General features: G+C 34.2%; 1 long non-coding RNA gene across 1 annotated transcript; it reads right to left on the bottom strand.

Annotated features, from left to right (window-relative positions):
• Positions 1-1041: 1041 nt before the first annotated feature.
• LOC147504124 (uncharacterized) lies at positions 1042-4253 on the bottom strand. The gene is made up of 2 exons (XR_015192990.1): positions 1898-4253; positions 1042-1862 (listed from the first exon to the last, which is right to left on the bottom strand). It is a non-coding gene; the product is annotated as an uncharacterized LOC147504124 (long non-coding RNA).
• Between the last annotated feature and the right edge of the window lie 10414 nt (positions 4254-14667).

Here is a 14667-nt window from a genome sequence, read left to right as displayed (position 1 = left end):
AAGTAGACACCTCCCCACATCCACAACCAAGACTGGTGGAATGTATGCAGTAAAAGCTTACTAAGACTTAAAAATCATGCTAGAGTCACTAAATAAAAAAATTGATGCACTATCTTGTCAAGTGAGTGAGGCAAGACTGGTCATATATGAATGTTAACACTTTATCTTGCACCCTGTTGTTAGTAATGACCATTTAGATACACTGTGTATGTCCACTATTCATTGAAAACATGAAGGAAGCGTGTGGTTTCAATATTCCAAATCTAACTTTGGTGGAGGAACAATCACCAACAAACCCCTCCTGGTTTCAACAATAGACAAGTGAGACGACCTTTCAATTTGTATCAGGGTCAAGGGCAAAGACAAACATATTCTGGTAATCAATACCAAACCCGTGCTATGGTCCCAGTCGCCCCCACAGTATCAAGGTCAACAATCCTGGCCCATAATGCTCACAGAGAGCTTGTCCCCATGGCACAACCCATGGCAGCCCAACCAGCTAAACCAGGTCTAAAGGAGTTACTCCATAAATTCATGGAATCAACTCAGAGTTCCATTCAACATATATTCACACTAAGTTGAAGAAAATGGCACATTTCCTGGGCAGTCGGTTCCAAATCCAAAGGCCACGCAAGTGGCCTATGAACTTTCAAATTGACCCAAAAGTGCCCAGGAAGAGGTGAAGTCTATCACCACATTATGTTTCGGTAGAGTTGTGGATAATCAGATTAGGATACCTGACCCAGTAACAGATAAACAAGACCAGACACCACAACTCATAATTGATGAAAATGAGCAAGAGTCTACACAAGATATGACTTTGGAACCTTCTAGGGGAAAAAAAAAATATGGAAGATAAGGATAATATTGAAGATAGGGGCCCCTTGAAAATAAAGATCAAAGATAAAGATGAAGAGTTTTAATCTATCCTTCCTCTACTCTGCTTAGCTTCTAAGGAATGTATCTTCCATGATTAATTATGTCATTGTACTTTCTCCCCTATATTCTCTATAATAGGGGAGTAGAATTTTGCTCACAGATGTACCTTGTAGTTTCCAGTTTTTAGTTTAATTCAATTCAATTTTCCACTATTGTCTTCTTAAGTAGTTTATTTCATGTTAAGTCTTTCCATTTCATTATTGTTGTTAGTCTAATGATCATGAGCTAATCACCCTCTAATGGGGAATTGAATGAAGCCTCCATGAGGACTTAATTAGCAGATGTTTGCTTGTTTATTAAGACTTTTCTCATGCTAATGTAGAGATAGAAAGTAATGGGATTGTCCTTGGCCTAACCCCTTCTCGATGGAAAACCGTCATTGAAGCGGATTCGTTTGGAGCCACAATTGTCAGCCACTTCCGTATCCTTACTCACAGAACTCTCCCCAATCTAATAGCGTCCATAATCAACCACACCTGTCATCGGCTTAACCCTTCTCTATGGAAAACCATCATACTCATACTGCCTGCCAAGTAAATAAACACAATTTACCCTTAAACATAAATAAATGAAACTCTAAAACACATTTCTTTAAAAAGATACTTGAAATCAGTACACAATCTTATAAATGATTTGACCGCTTCAGTTGAATCTGTACTTAGTTGTAGAATGTTTAGAACCGATACAATATCTCATTTCGTAGAGCACAATTGTAAATTTACATGGTTTTTCTAACATCTATTAAAAAAACAAAACTTTAATTAGAAAGAGTTACGAATAAAACAAAATCAAAAAACTGAAATTAAACAAAAACAACAAAAAAAAAATGAAAATTAAGGTTTGTAAAAACATCAAACCTGGTTTTCCCTTTTAGTTTAGTTGCAATGCATTTAGAAGTGAAAGTAGAAACTTTCTTCGAAAACCTCATGGCCAAGGGAATTCTACTTTCTTCGAAAACCTCATGGCCAAGGGAATCTTAGGTGATAGATGTGAAGAAGATGAAGAAAAGGGGTAAATTGGTAATTTTCCCTTTAACAACGGGGTAAATGGGTAATTTTGAAGGCAGACAAGATTGGAGGTGATAGATGTGAAGAAGATGAAGAAAAGGGGTAAATTGGTAATTTTCCCTTTAACAACGGGGGTAAATGGGTAATTTTGAAGGCAGACAAGATTGGAAATAAAATGGTTCTATTCTTTGAATGAGTCACTGTGTTTGAATTTGGGTGCGAGTTTGAGTTTGAGTTTGAGTTTAAGTCGGTTTGGCAAAAACCGGTGCCTTTCCTTTTCCTTTTCTTTTTTCTTTTCTTTTTTGTTAAATGTATTGCCTTGAGATAGATGTACTTTTTTTTTTTTTTTTTTTTTCTATATTGTATGTTGCAATTAGTACTTTGAGATTTACAAAGTTTATTTTAAGTAGGAATATATTTTTGTGTGACCTTCTTTCCTTTAGTGTTTCATATCTCAAAGAATATTTAATTTACACATAGGCTAATAAATATGGCCACTGTTAATTGATCACATATATTTATATACCTTTTAATTTGGAATCGGAGCTACGACTATCCACCACGGCTGCCACAATCCTCCACAACCACTCATCATAAATCACAATTAGTTGTCCATCAACCACCATCATCACTGTTAACCACCCCAATCATTGTTTTTCCACCACCACCATTGACAAATTGCCAAGTAAATAAACATAATTCACCCTTAAACATAAATAAATGAAACTCTAAAACACATTACCTTAAAAAAATACAAGAAATCAGTACACAATCTCATAAACGATTCGACCGCTTCAGTTGAATCTGCACTCGTTCCGTAGAGCACAATAGTAAATTTCTATTGTTACTCACAAAACTCTCCTCAATCTCATTGTGCGCCCATAATCAACAACACATGTCCTCGACCTCACCTTTCTCGATGGAAAACCATCAGACACATACTACCCAATTGCAAAGTAAATAAACACAACTTACCCTTAAACATAAATAAATAAAACTCTAAAACACATTACCTTAAAAAGCTAGATACATGAAATCAGTACACTATCTCATAAACGATTCGACCACTTCAATTGAATCTGCACTTTGTTGTGGAACGTTTAGTAGAACCGATACAATATCTCGTTCTGTAGAGCACAATTGTAAATTTCTATTGTTTTCTACGTCCATTAAAAAAACAAAACTTTAATCATAAAGAATAACAAATAAAACAAAAACAAAAATTGAAATTAAACAAAAAATGAAAATTAGGGTTTGTAAAAAAATCAAACATGATTTTCCCTTTTAGTTGCAATGCATTTAGAAGTGGAAGTAGAAACGTTTTTCAAAAACCCCATAGCCAAGGGAATGTTAAGTGATCGATGTGAAGAAAGATGAAGAAGAGGGGTAAATTGGTAATTTTCCCTTTGACAACGGGGTAACTGAGTAATTTTGAAGGCATATAAGTTTGGAAATAAAATGGCTCTATTCTTATGAGTTATGGTGTTTGAACTTGGGACGAGAGTTTGAGTTTAAGTCAGTTTTGGTGAAAACCAGTGCTTGTCCTTTTTATTTTCTTTTTTTCTTTCTTTTTTGTTAAATATATCTTCTTGATATAATCTAATGACTTAATTAGTAGGATATGATTAACCCCAGAAGCTCCTTGCATTATAGTCTCTAGTTAGATCCCGAACTCAGATATAGGCATATAACACTAACAATATTAGGCGATAACAAGAATAATAATGTTTTTGATACCTCTTCTGCATCCAGCAACAACGCTACAACGCAATGACATGGGCCCTCATAAGACTTTGTGTGGACTACATGACACTCATGGATGCAGGTCCTTTATCCTCTGCAACCAACTTGTTGTATCAACCTGAGAAATTAACCACAAGCCCCTTAGACTACATAGATAACAAGAAAGCTTAAGGAAACTTCTGATAGCTGAACTGAGAGGTTAAATCTTAATGTAAGTCCAAACCATCAAATACATTTTTGCTTATGTTAGAGTTCCAAGAGGATATCGCCCAAGGGGATTTATTTTAGGAAGCTTATATTATTATGTAAACTCTTACTTTTCTTATATATACATAAAAAAACTGAATCTCACGTAAGAAAACAAAATAAGCCCACTTGCGCACCAAAACATAAAACCCCACCAATAAAAAAGGAAATAAACCCCCTAATACTCTCTCTCCTTTGTGACCATTCTCTCTCCCTAATATACATACCATCTCTACTTCTCATGCGGTTTCTTCCTCTTGTTCTTTCTTTCCCCACGCTTTTCTCTCTCATCTCTATCTCATATTCACAAAAGAGAAAATAAATAAAAACAACTTCACCCGTTATAACGTAATGATTAATAGTTTTTTTTTTTTTTTTTTTTTTAGAAATTAACAGAGAATATAAAAGAATGTTGTTGTTTGATGTTGATAAGCAAATACTAGACTGTGAAGTGATGGTGAAAATGAGTTTTGGAGATTTATAGGTGGTGGTGGTCTGGTGCGCAGAGGCGTTTGGGGTGTCGTTTCTACGAAGAAAAGTCAATTGGTTCAAGTACCTCAAGTCCTCAACTAATTGAGCTAGTTCACAGATGAAAATTTGTTGTTCATGATTTAGTGGATGAATTCAATTTGTCATGTTTCATTGGCTTTGGTTTGCCAACTCTTAGATGTGCCCATATGAGGAATGATCTGCCTTTCTCACCTCAATTAATAAGTCGATATTGCTTTACCCATGACCGCTTCATGTGCACCCAGAACCTGTTATCTACATACAAATTAGCACCTCAATTAATAAGTTGATATTTATTGCTTTACCCATGACCGCTTCATGTGCACCCAGAACCTGTTATTTGCATACAAATTAGCAAACAAATTAAGAGGTGTTTCTTTGCATATAAATTAGCATCATTGATTCAAAATCAAAATGATTTTATTGAAATGAATACATAGTTTGGTGTAATTGAAACAAGACCAACATGGTTGCGTAAGTACACCCAATCTCATCGTAGCCAGGATCAATTTGCAGAGTCAATTACTTCAATTCTTTGTTTATATCTCTCATAGTGGGAAGTGTAAAGAGAATGTTGTTTACATGTCACCATCTATAAATCGAAATTTTTTTTTGCTAAAAAATAAAAGATCGTGAGAGAAAATGTTATGAAGAGAGAGACAGAAAAGAAAGAATAGGAGAGAGAGCGTGAGAGAGGAAAAAATATGGCAACTCAAAGAATATTAGGGAGAGAAAAAGTCAAGATGGAGAGGGAATGTTTATTTTCCTTTCCTTATTTTTCTCTTTTATTTGTGGGGGTTTTTTTTTTTGTACGACTGAGTTTATTTTTTTCTTTCTCACGTGATATCTTTATTTTTTGCCAAGTCCACATACGTACATCCTTCAGAGAGCCGGGTTGATATATATATATATATATATATATATATATTTATATATATATATATATATATATCTATTCTAGTTAAAAATCGTTTGTCAACCAACGGATATTTATACCATAGTTTATACCATACCCTCCACACCCTCCAAAATGAGTTAAAGGCTAATAATTTGTGGATATAATCTACTAATCATAGATAGCATCTACACAAAAATTCATCTCATTTGAAAATCTCTATTCTAGTTAAAAATCATTGTCAACTTTGAATTTTTTTTAACGGCTCAAATTATTCGATTTTGCAATCATCTTTTGACATATTTAAACATTATCAAATGAGTTGAAATTTTATAGAGGTGATTTTCATGGTTAGTTGAACACATCTACAAAAAACTAAGTTATAATTCGGGTTGAAGGTGAAGTTATGGGGCATGGTATAAAAAGTATGGTAAACAGAACCTGCTCGGTATAATAAATAGGAACTCACGTGTGAAACAAACAAAATCCCATTTGCAAAAAAAAACACAATATTTTCTCACCCTTCGTGACTTTCTCTCCGTGCTACCCCTCTTTTCTCTCTCCTAGTTCTCTCTCCCCATTTCGCAAGAATCATTTCTGCCTTAGTCTTTTTTGTATAGTTGTAAGAAATGAAAGGTTAGGAGGAGTCAAGAAGGTCTGTTCCTCTTTTGATCGAATTTGTGGTGCATAAAACTTACTTCAGAATCTTCTAATGGATCTTCATTAAGTGGTTTCTTCAAGACAACCTCCTGATAATTGAAAGTGGCCTCCTTTACCAAAAAAAAAATTCAAAGTAGCCTCCAGATTTGCATCGAGGACAGAATTTTGAAATGTTTCAGTAACCACGATGTAAGAAATAGGAATGTTGTACCTTAATCGTAGATATGCAGTAAGAGAAAAGAAACTAGTACCAGAGGAGAAAAATGCCAAGTATGTTTATCTACAATACTGAGTTAAAGTCACCAGATTACATGATATCAATGTCATGAGATCTGAACTCTTTATCATTATATTAGTTCAAGTTTGGCATTGGTGATTTCACTCCACTTCTTGCCCATCTCAAAAACATCTAAAGGCCAGACACTAAAACTGACATCTCTCATAATTTAAACAAGCTCTCGTCAAACATGTGATTGAAATCCCCGTCAACCACCTTGTAGTTTCCTCCCAACTAAATATAGGGCATGCTTGATCCTTCTAACATCTCGAGTCGGCTGTAAATTGAGCATTATTGGCTTTTTGAATGCATCGAAAGCAAGCCCTATGATGTCATTGCCAATAGAAAATTCTGGTCACCAGAGCTCGCTTCTTCTAGTTGATTTTGTCAATGCTTCCAAAAACCTATACATCCAACGATCCATCCTAACAACAAATTACATATTGATCATTCCAATATCTAGATTATTATAACTTTTTGGTTCTAGATTATTGGATGTTCAAAGATTCCCATGGAGGATTCCGAACTAAAGCTCCTCCTTCAATTCATATAGCCCAAGTCTTCTAGCTAGCGATTTCTGCGACTCCGTGAATTGTTTTTGTTGGGAATAAACAAAATTGGCACAAAACCACCATGTTCAACACAATAATTCATGGGGCTGTATATGTTTTGTTTTTTTTTCCGAAAAATGAGATTGCAATATCGTGTTTTTTTTTAACAGAGAGACGAGACAGAACCATGAGAGATAGTGAGAGACAAAATAATAGGAAAAGAGAGAGTATACATAGAAGAAGTGGGAGAAAAAGTAGGAGTGTAAAACGTATTTCTATTTTCCTTTTTTGGCGTGGGTTTTTTTTAGTAATTGTACGTCGGGTTTTTTTCTTTGTCACGTGAGATGTTAAGTCCATTTAAAGACGTCCGCTTAAGAGACCCACCAAATTAAAATACTGCGAAAAGAGTTTTTAGACTGTCCACATGTCATGGCTAATTAAGAAAAAAATAGGAGAAAAAAATATGTTAAGAGACCCACGAAATTAAAACACTACGAAAAGAGATCCAAAGAAAACCGCAAAACCTCTTTCTACCACCGAAACCCTTTCTTCTCATCGCTCATTCAAGGCAATTCATATCTTTATCTTTAGATATATATTATAGGTATACCCTCATCAATCTATTTTTTGGAGCACTCGCAAAGACTCTAGTTTTTTCTAAACTATTACTAATTACGAAAATGTAGGATATAAATAAAGAAACAATCCCATCTAGAGTTTTACAGAGTCTCTAACTTTTCCTAAACACTATAGCTAATTACGAAAAAACAATCACATCTAGAATTTCACAGAGTCTCCAACTTTTCCTAAACAATATAGCTAATTACCTAATTACGAAAAAATAGGAGACAAAAAGCTAAATTGCTAAAAACAATAGTTTCCACCGAAAACGACTTTCCTAATAAAACCCTTTCGATTTGATGCGTCATCCACCGTGGAATTTAGACATTTATTCATACTTAAGGATTCCAAAAATCATAATTCCGACCACAATAATTACAACATATTCTAATTAAATTTATCAATTTATAATTTTTCAACACTATAATCTAATTTCCAATTTTATAAAATACACACACACACACACACACACACACACACACACACACACACACACACATATAGGGCAGAATAACAAGATTCTGTTAAAGTAGATGTTGGGCTTAAATAAATTATATACCAAACCAAAACAAATTACATGTGGAAAATTCAATTATACAAAAAGTAACATCACAAAATATATAATAGAAAATGAAAAAATAAATAAAATAAAAGCAAACCAATAATGACAAATATATTAAAATATGTATAATATTGCATGAAAGTAACGTGTCTAAGAACAATTAACGGGGAACCAAAAATTGATTGCAAATGCAAACATTAAACTAATCCTAAAAAGTAATTAATAGAAAATCGGAATATGGATACAACTGTCATTAAACTAACCTTTAAGAATAATGAACGAGAAATCAAAACTTGAATGCAAATACATCAACCTAACATTAAAAAAAAATGTCGGAAAATCAGAAACTGGATGCAAATGCATTGAACTAACCATCAAAGATTAAATTAACGAGAAATCAGAAACCGGATGCAACTGCATTGAACTAACTTCAAAGAAAAATTAATTATAAATTGGAAATATGATGCAAATACGTGGAACTAATCTTAAAGAATAATTAACGGAAAATCGGAAACTGGATACAACTGCACTGAACTAATTTCAAAAAATAAACTAGATACAAATGCATTGAACTAACCTCAAGAAATAATTAACGAGAAATCGGAAACTGGATGCAAATCATTGAACTAACCTCAAACAATAATTAACTGGAAATCGGAAACTAAATGCAAATGCAACCATCTCAAATAATAAACGAGAAATCGAAAACTGGATGCAAATGCATTAAACTAATTTCAAAGAATAATTAACGGGAAATCAGAAACTGGATGCAAATGTATTGAACTGACCTCAAATAACAATTAACAGAAAATTGGAATTTAGATGCAAATGTATTGAACTAACTGCAAAAGAATAATTAACGAGAAATCAGAAATTGGATGCAACTGCATTGAACTAATCTCAAAAAATAAATAACAGAAATTGAAAATTGGATGCAACTGCATTGAACTAACCTCAAAATATAAATAATGGAAAATCAGAAACTGGATGCAAATACATTGAACTAACCTCGAAATATAGTTGGATTATATGTTGTGGGAATGTCTCGATAAATATAGTTTTGCATTTAAAATGGTATTTATCGTATCTCTTTTTCGTATGGTTGAGAACTCCTTGTTATTCAAGTAGCTTCAATATGAACTTCGCCTTATTAGGCAATCTCACGAAACTTCAATCAAACTTCTATTATCAAACTTATATTATTAGAAATTGGATGTAAATGCAATGAACTAATCTCAAAGACTAATTAATGAAACATCAAAAAATTGATGAAACTGTACTGAACTAACCTAAATGAATAATTAACAGGAAATTATAAATTTGATGTAACTACATTGAATTAACATCAAAAAATAATTAATGGAAAATCAAAAACTTGATGCAAATGCATTGAACTATGAACAATTAACAGAAAATCAAAAAATTGGATGCAACTACATTGAACTAACCTCAAAGAATAATTAACGGAAAATCATAAACTAAATGCAACTGCATTAAACTAAAATAAGAGATTAATTAACGGAAAATCATAAAATTGATGCAATTGCACTGAACAAACCTCAAATAATAATTAACAGGAAATTGGAAACTGGATGCTGGATGCAACTACATTTAACTAACATCAAAGAATAATTAATGGAAAATTAGAAACTTGATGCAAATACTTTGAACTAATAACCCTGAAACATATTTGTATTATATGTAGGGGAATAAAATGTCTAGACAATATTTTAAGTAGTGTTTATCATAATTCTTTTATTATAATTGGGAATGCCTTATTATTCAAGTAGCTTCAATATTATCTTGGCCACATTGAGCATTTTCACAAAATTTTAATCAAATTTCTATTTATAAAAAGTGGTGCAAGAAATTTGTGTGAGTGATTAATATAATTTTCATATCCCGCTGTACATAGTTGCCTGCCTGTACATAGTTGCTAATATTTATGGCCCCCCGTTTCGGTTAGAAAGCTAGTATCCTCTTTCTCTTTCCTCTCCATTCACAACAATATATGCCATTTTATTATATTGTTCTAAAATTAAAATGAGGTGGACCAACATTCATCAGTATATACAGTTCCAAATCATATACACTTAGTTGTGCTCAATATATTTTCATTTCTTGATTTATTAATCCAACATGAAGAAACACGTGACGGAAGTTGGTATAGAATGGGATCAAGACAATCCAACATGATGGAAAAACTAGGCTTTGTTTCTGTGTTCTCATCATTGCTTTGGGTCCCATTCAATTCGGCTTCACCGTGTGTATACCCGTTTCTTCACTAATCCTCAATTATTTCATTTTAATTAATACACTTATTGTTTTGAGAAATGAGGCTCAGCCCCTTGGTTCTAACTCGGTTGAGTATAAACTCCCTCCCATCAACCCATATCACATAACCTCCTATTATTTAGGTTTCGTTAAATAGCCTCCCTGTTTTCTAAAAAAGAGATAAAATCTGGTCTGTTTTTATTTCTCATTTTATCTTATTTCTTTTTGTACCCTTTTGGGATTTAAAATTTCCCGACTATATGTAAATGTATTTTTTTACATAGTCATATATATATATATATATATATATATATATATATATATATATATATATATATATATATATATAAAATTTATTTAATCATTGAAACTATAAAAACTTAAATTTACATTGTAACTTTTGGGATTGAAATTTTTTCGACACCTGACAGAATATATGCAAATGTATTTTTATATAATCATATATATGTAAAACTATATGTATATAGTCATTGGATCTATGAAACACTACAAGAAAAATGACTTTTGGCCACAGGTACAGATTAGCTTTAGCCACGGTCATAAACTGTTGCATAATAACCACGGGCTTTAGCCGTGGCTAAAACTTTTGACAGGTGTGGCCAAAGTTCTGTGCGGTTTGAGTTTAATTGGTTTTTTGGTCACGGTCATGTTTCTATAATGAACCGGCCCAAAAATTCGGTCCCGAATGTAAACCGCCACAAATACTCTTCGTTTATCGAAAGGTTTCTTTTTTTCGATAATACAAAAACAAATACTATTTTCTCGGTTTTCTTCCCCTCTCCTCTCTCTCTCGCGGCGTTGACATAAAACACACCACCCCCTCTCTCTCGGGTAACCCTTTCTCTGTTTTTTTTTCTTCTTCTTTTGCTAATCTCACTTCGAACATCTCTAATTCACTATCTTTTCGAGAAAAACTTCATCTTTAATCACTAGGTAATTGCTCTTCGTCTTTCCCCTCATGTCTCTCTATCCCCTCTCACAATTCTTGTTTTTTAAGAGTTAGTGTTTACCAATTTCGATGAAAATGTAGTGTTTGTAAGGTTTGTTTTGTTAAAATTTAGTTTAAATGAAATAATATCACTCATGGTTTATGATATTTGTTGTGAACAGGTCCGGATTATTTTTTTTTTCATTTACATCAAGGTGAGTTTTTCTCCCATCTCTGGTTTGGTGTTAACTTGAAATGGGTTTTTTCTAGAAAAGTTGAAATTTGTTTTGTTTGACTTCTCTTGGTTATAGATAATGTTAGTACTAATTCTATCACCAAATGGGGTTGTGTTATTGTTATATGTTAGTCCTAATTCTAAGTTAAAATGGGTTTGTGTTGGTTGTTTGAGTTTTTTAGGTATAACTTTGTGTTATATTGAATACAAGTTAAGATATTGAATACACTGCTACTGGGTTAACTCAAATATGCTGCTAATGTGGGCGGAATAATTATATTTCTTCTAGATAACATCCTACTTGGTTGCATATGATATCATCTTTGTTGTTACTGTTCTTTATCTAGTTTCAATTTATTTTTTTAAGTGAGAATGTAGTTTGTTTTTTCATATGCATGCCTCAATCGATCCATTTTTTTGTGTGCTTCCAATTTATTTGAATTTATGGGTGCAACTAGGTTAGATTGATTGTTGGATGTAGTACTTGTGCTATTTTAGTCTCTCCCAGCGTGGAGTTCGTTATTTACTTATGTGGTGGTCTATTATGTGTATGGTTTACCTGCCATTGTATTTTCAGTTCTAACTATTTTTTATTTATTCATATTGCAAGAACTATAGTATGGAGGGGTTTGGGGTGATAGATAAAAGTTGGATTGATCTACCAAAAGAGGACGATCGTTTTATTCATGGTGTTAATCAATTTGTACAATTTGCAAGGGATAAATATCACCACAAGGATGTGATCCCATGTCCATGTGATAACTGTAGAAATAGGGGTCGAGCACTAACCCATGAGGTGGTCACATTGCATTGTTATCAAAAAGGCTTCTACAAACAGTATACATTTTGGAGAATGCATGGAGAAACAAGTCAACCACCAAGTGTGGCATTTGAAAGGGGTGGAAGGTCAAATTCCACTAATTTTGAGGTGGGAGGAGACTTCCCCTTTTTTGAGGAGAATGTTGCATTCAGTACTGTCGAAGAAGAACTTGACGGTGATAACTTGGATGCTGTTATTGAACAATGTTCAATAGATGGTGCTCGAGGAATAGTTGAGGAAGATCCTATAGTTGAGGAAGAGCCTGACACAATTGAGTCCGATAATTTTCGTGAGGCTTTGAGTCCCTTATATCCTGATTGTGAGGACTTCACAGTTTTGAAATTTGTCGTCAAGTTGTTTCGGTTAATGGTTACACATGGGTGGATAGACAAGAGTTTTACGGGACTCCTCGAATTACTTCGTGTGGCTTTTCCACGTGACAACAAGACTCCGGAGAATACTTATAGGGCAGAAAAATTAATAAAAGAGTTGGGCCTAAAATATGAGAAAATTGATGCTTGCCGAATGATTGCATGCTATTTTGGAGAGATGATGATTGGAGGGATACTTGTACTACGTGTGTGGGGCGTCGAGGTACAAATATGCTGATATCGAACAAAGGAAGAAACATATTAGGATTCGGTAAAGATACTTCGATACTTTCCAATTACGGAGAGGTTAAAGAGGTTGTATAGTGTACCATGGGTGGCAAAGGAGATGTGTTGGCACTCGAAAAATTGATTGAAAGGTGGAGAGATGGGGCATCCAGTTGACTCATCTAATTGGAAATTAATTGATCGGAAGTATAAGGACTTTTCAGCTGAAGCTCGTAATGTTCAATTAGGACTAGCGACAGATGGTTTCAATCCTTTTGGAACTTGTGGCACATTATACAGCTCTTGGCCTGTAATGTGTGTTGCCTATAACCTTCCTCCGTGGCTTTGCATGAAACCCAAATTTACCATGCTCTCTTTACTTATCGAAGGGCCCACGACCGGGGAAAGGATATCGACACATATTCTGACCTCTAGTTAAGTGAATTACAATCTTTGTGGAATACCGGGGTGACTGTGAAGGATGCAAACATAGGCAAGATGTGCAATATGCGTGCAGTTTTGTTATGGACTATCCATGACTTTCCTGCGTTAGGTAACATATCTGGTTGTAGAACCCATGGCAAATATGCTTATCCCGTTTGTGGCCCAAATACCTCCTCATTAAGACTCCAACATGGCCAGAAATTTGCTTACATGGATAGTAGACGATTCTTGCCCTCCTCGGATGCTAGTAGGATGGACACTAAACCAAGCACCTTTAACAAGAGTGAAGAGCTTAGAGAACAGCCTTTGAGATTGACCGGACTACAAGTTGAACAAATGACACAGAATCTGAAAATGCAATGGGGTAAGGGCAAAGAGAAGGAAAGGGGGAATGGAAAAAGGAAAAAAAAGGGAAAGGCGGTAGAAAACAAAAAGAGGACAACGGGGATGGGACATGCTTTTTCAAACAGTCGATATTATTTAGGCTTCCATATTGGGCAGAGCTTCTTATCCGTCACAACTTGGACGTTATGCACATTGAAAAAAAATGTTTGTGAACTCCGATTGCTATGATGCTGAACACAAAAGGAAAAACAAAAGATAACACCAATGCACGCAAAGATTTGCAACTTCTTGGGATTAAAAGGAAGTATTGGTTGAGTGATCAAAATGGCAAGAAGGTTATGAAGCCTGGGGTGTTTTGGCTTCGGCGGAGGAGAGAAAAGTTGTTCCTTGCGAGCTTAAGAGATCTCAAAGTACCTATTGGGTTTAGTGGTAACTGGGAAGAATATTGTCCAAGGCGGTCGAGAAGGATTTGAGTGGAATGAAGTCTCATGATTATCACATTTTGATGCAACATTTGCTTCCAATGCTGATCCAACATGCATATCGAGATAGGAAGGAAGTCCGACATGTGATCTTGAGTATTTGCACATTTTTTTGTGAGTTATGTTCTAGGAGACTTGATGTTGACACTTTACATGCACTTGAGAGGGGTATGGTCAGGACTTTATGTGAGCTTGAAAAAATTTGTCCTCCATCGGTATTTGTAATAATGATGCATCTACCTATTCACTTAGCGTATGAGGCTCGTATATGTGGACCAGTATTCTATCATTGGATGTATTTGTTTGAGAGGTAATTCTAACTAATAAGATTGTTTACTTAGCTTCATGGTTGGTTTCTGTTAAGTTATTCTGTTATAAAATTCTTAATTTTGTGAAGGATGATGAAGGTCTACAAGGATTATGTTACAAACAAGGCACGTCCTAAAGGTTGTATCGCGGAGCGATACTTGAAAGAGGAAACCATGAACTATTGCACTGGTTACAAAGGAGG

The sequence above is a fragment of the Coptis chinensis genome, chromosome 4 (genome assembly GCF_015680905.1).
Source record: "Coptis chinensis isolate HL-2020 chromosome 4, ASM1568090v1, whole genome shotgun sequence".
Lineage (NCBI taxonomy): Eukaryota > Viridiplantae > Streptophyta > Magnoliopsida > Ranunculales > Ranunculaceae > Coptis > Coptis chinensis.
The sequence above is the reverse complement of the archived record's forward strand: the minus strand, read 5'-3'. Positions and strand labels throughout refer to the sequence as shown.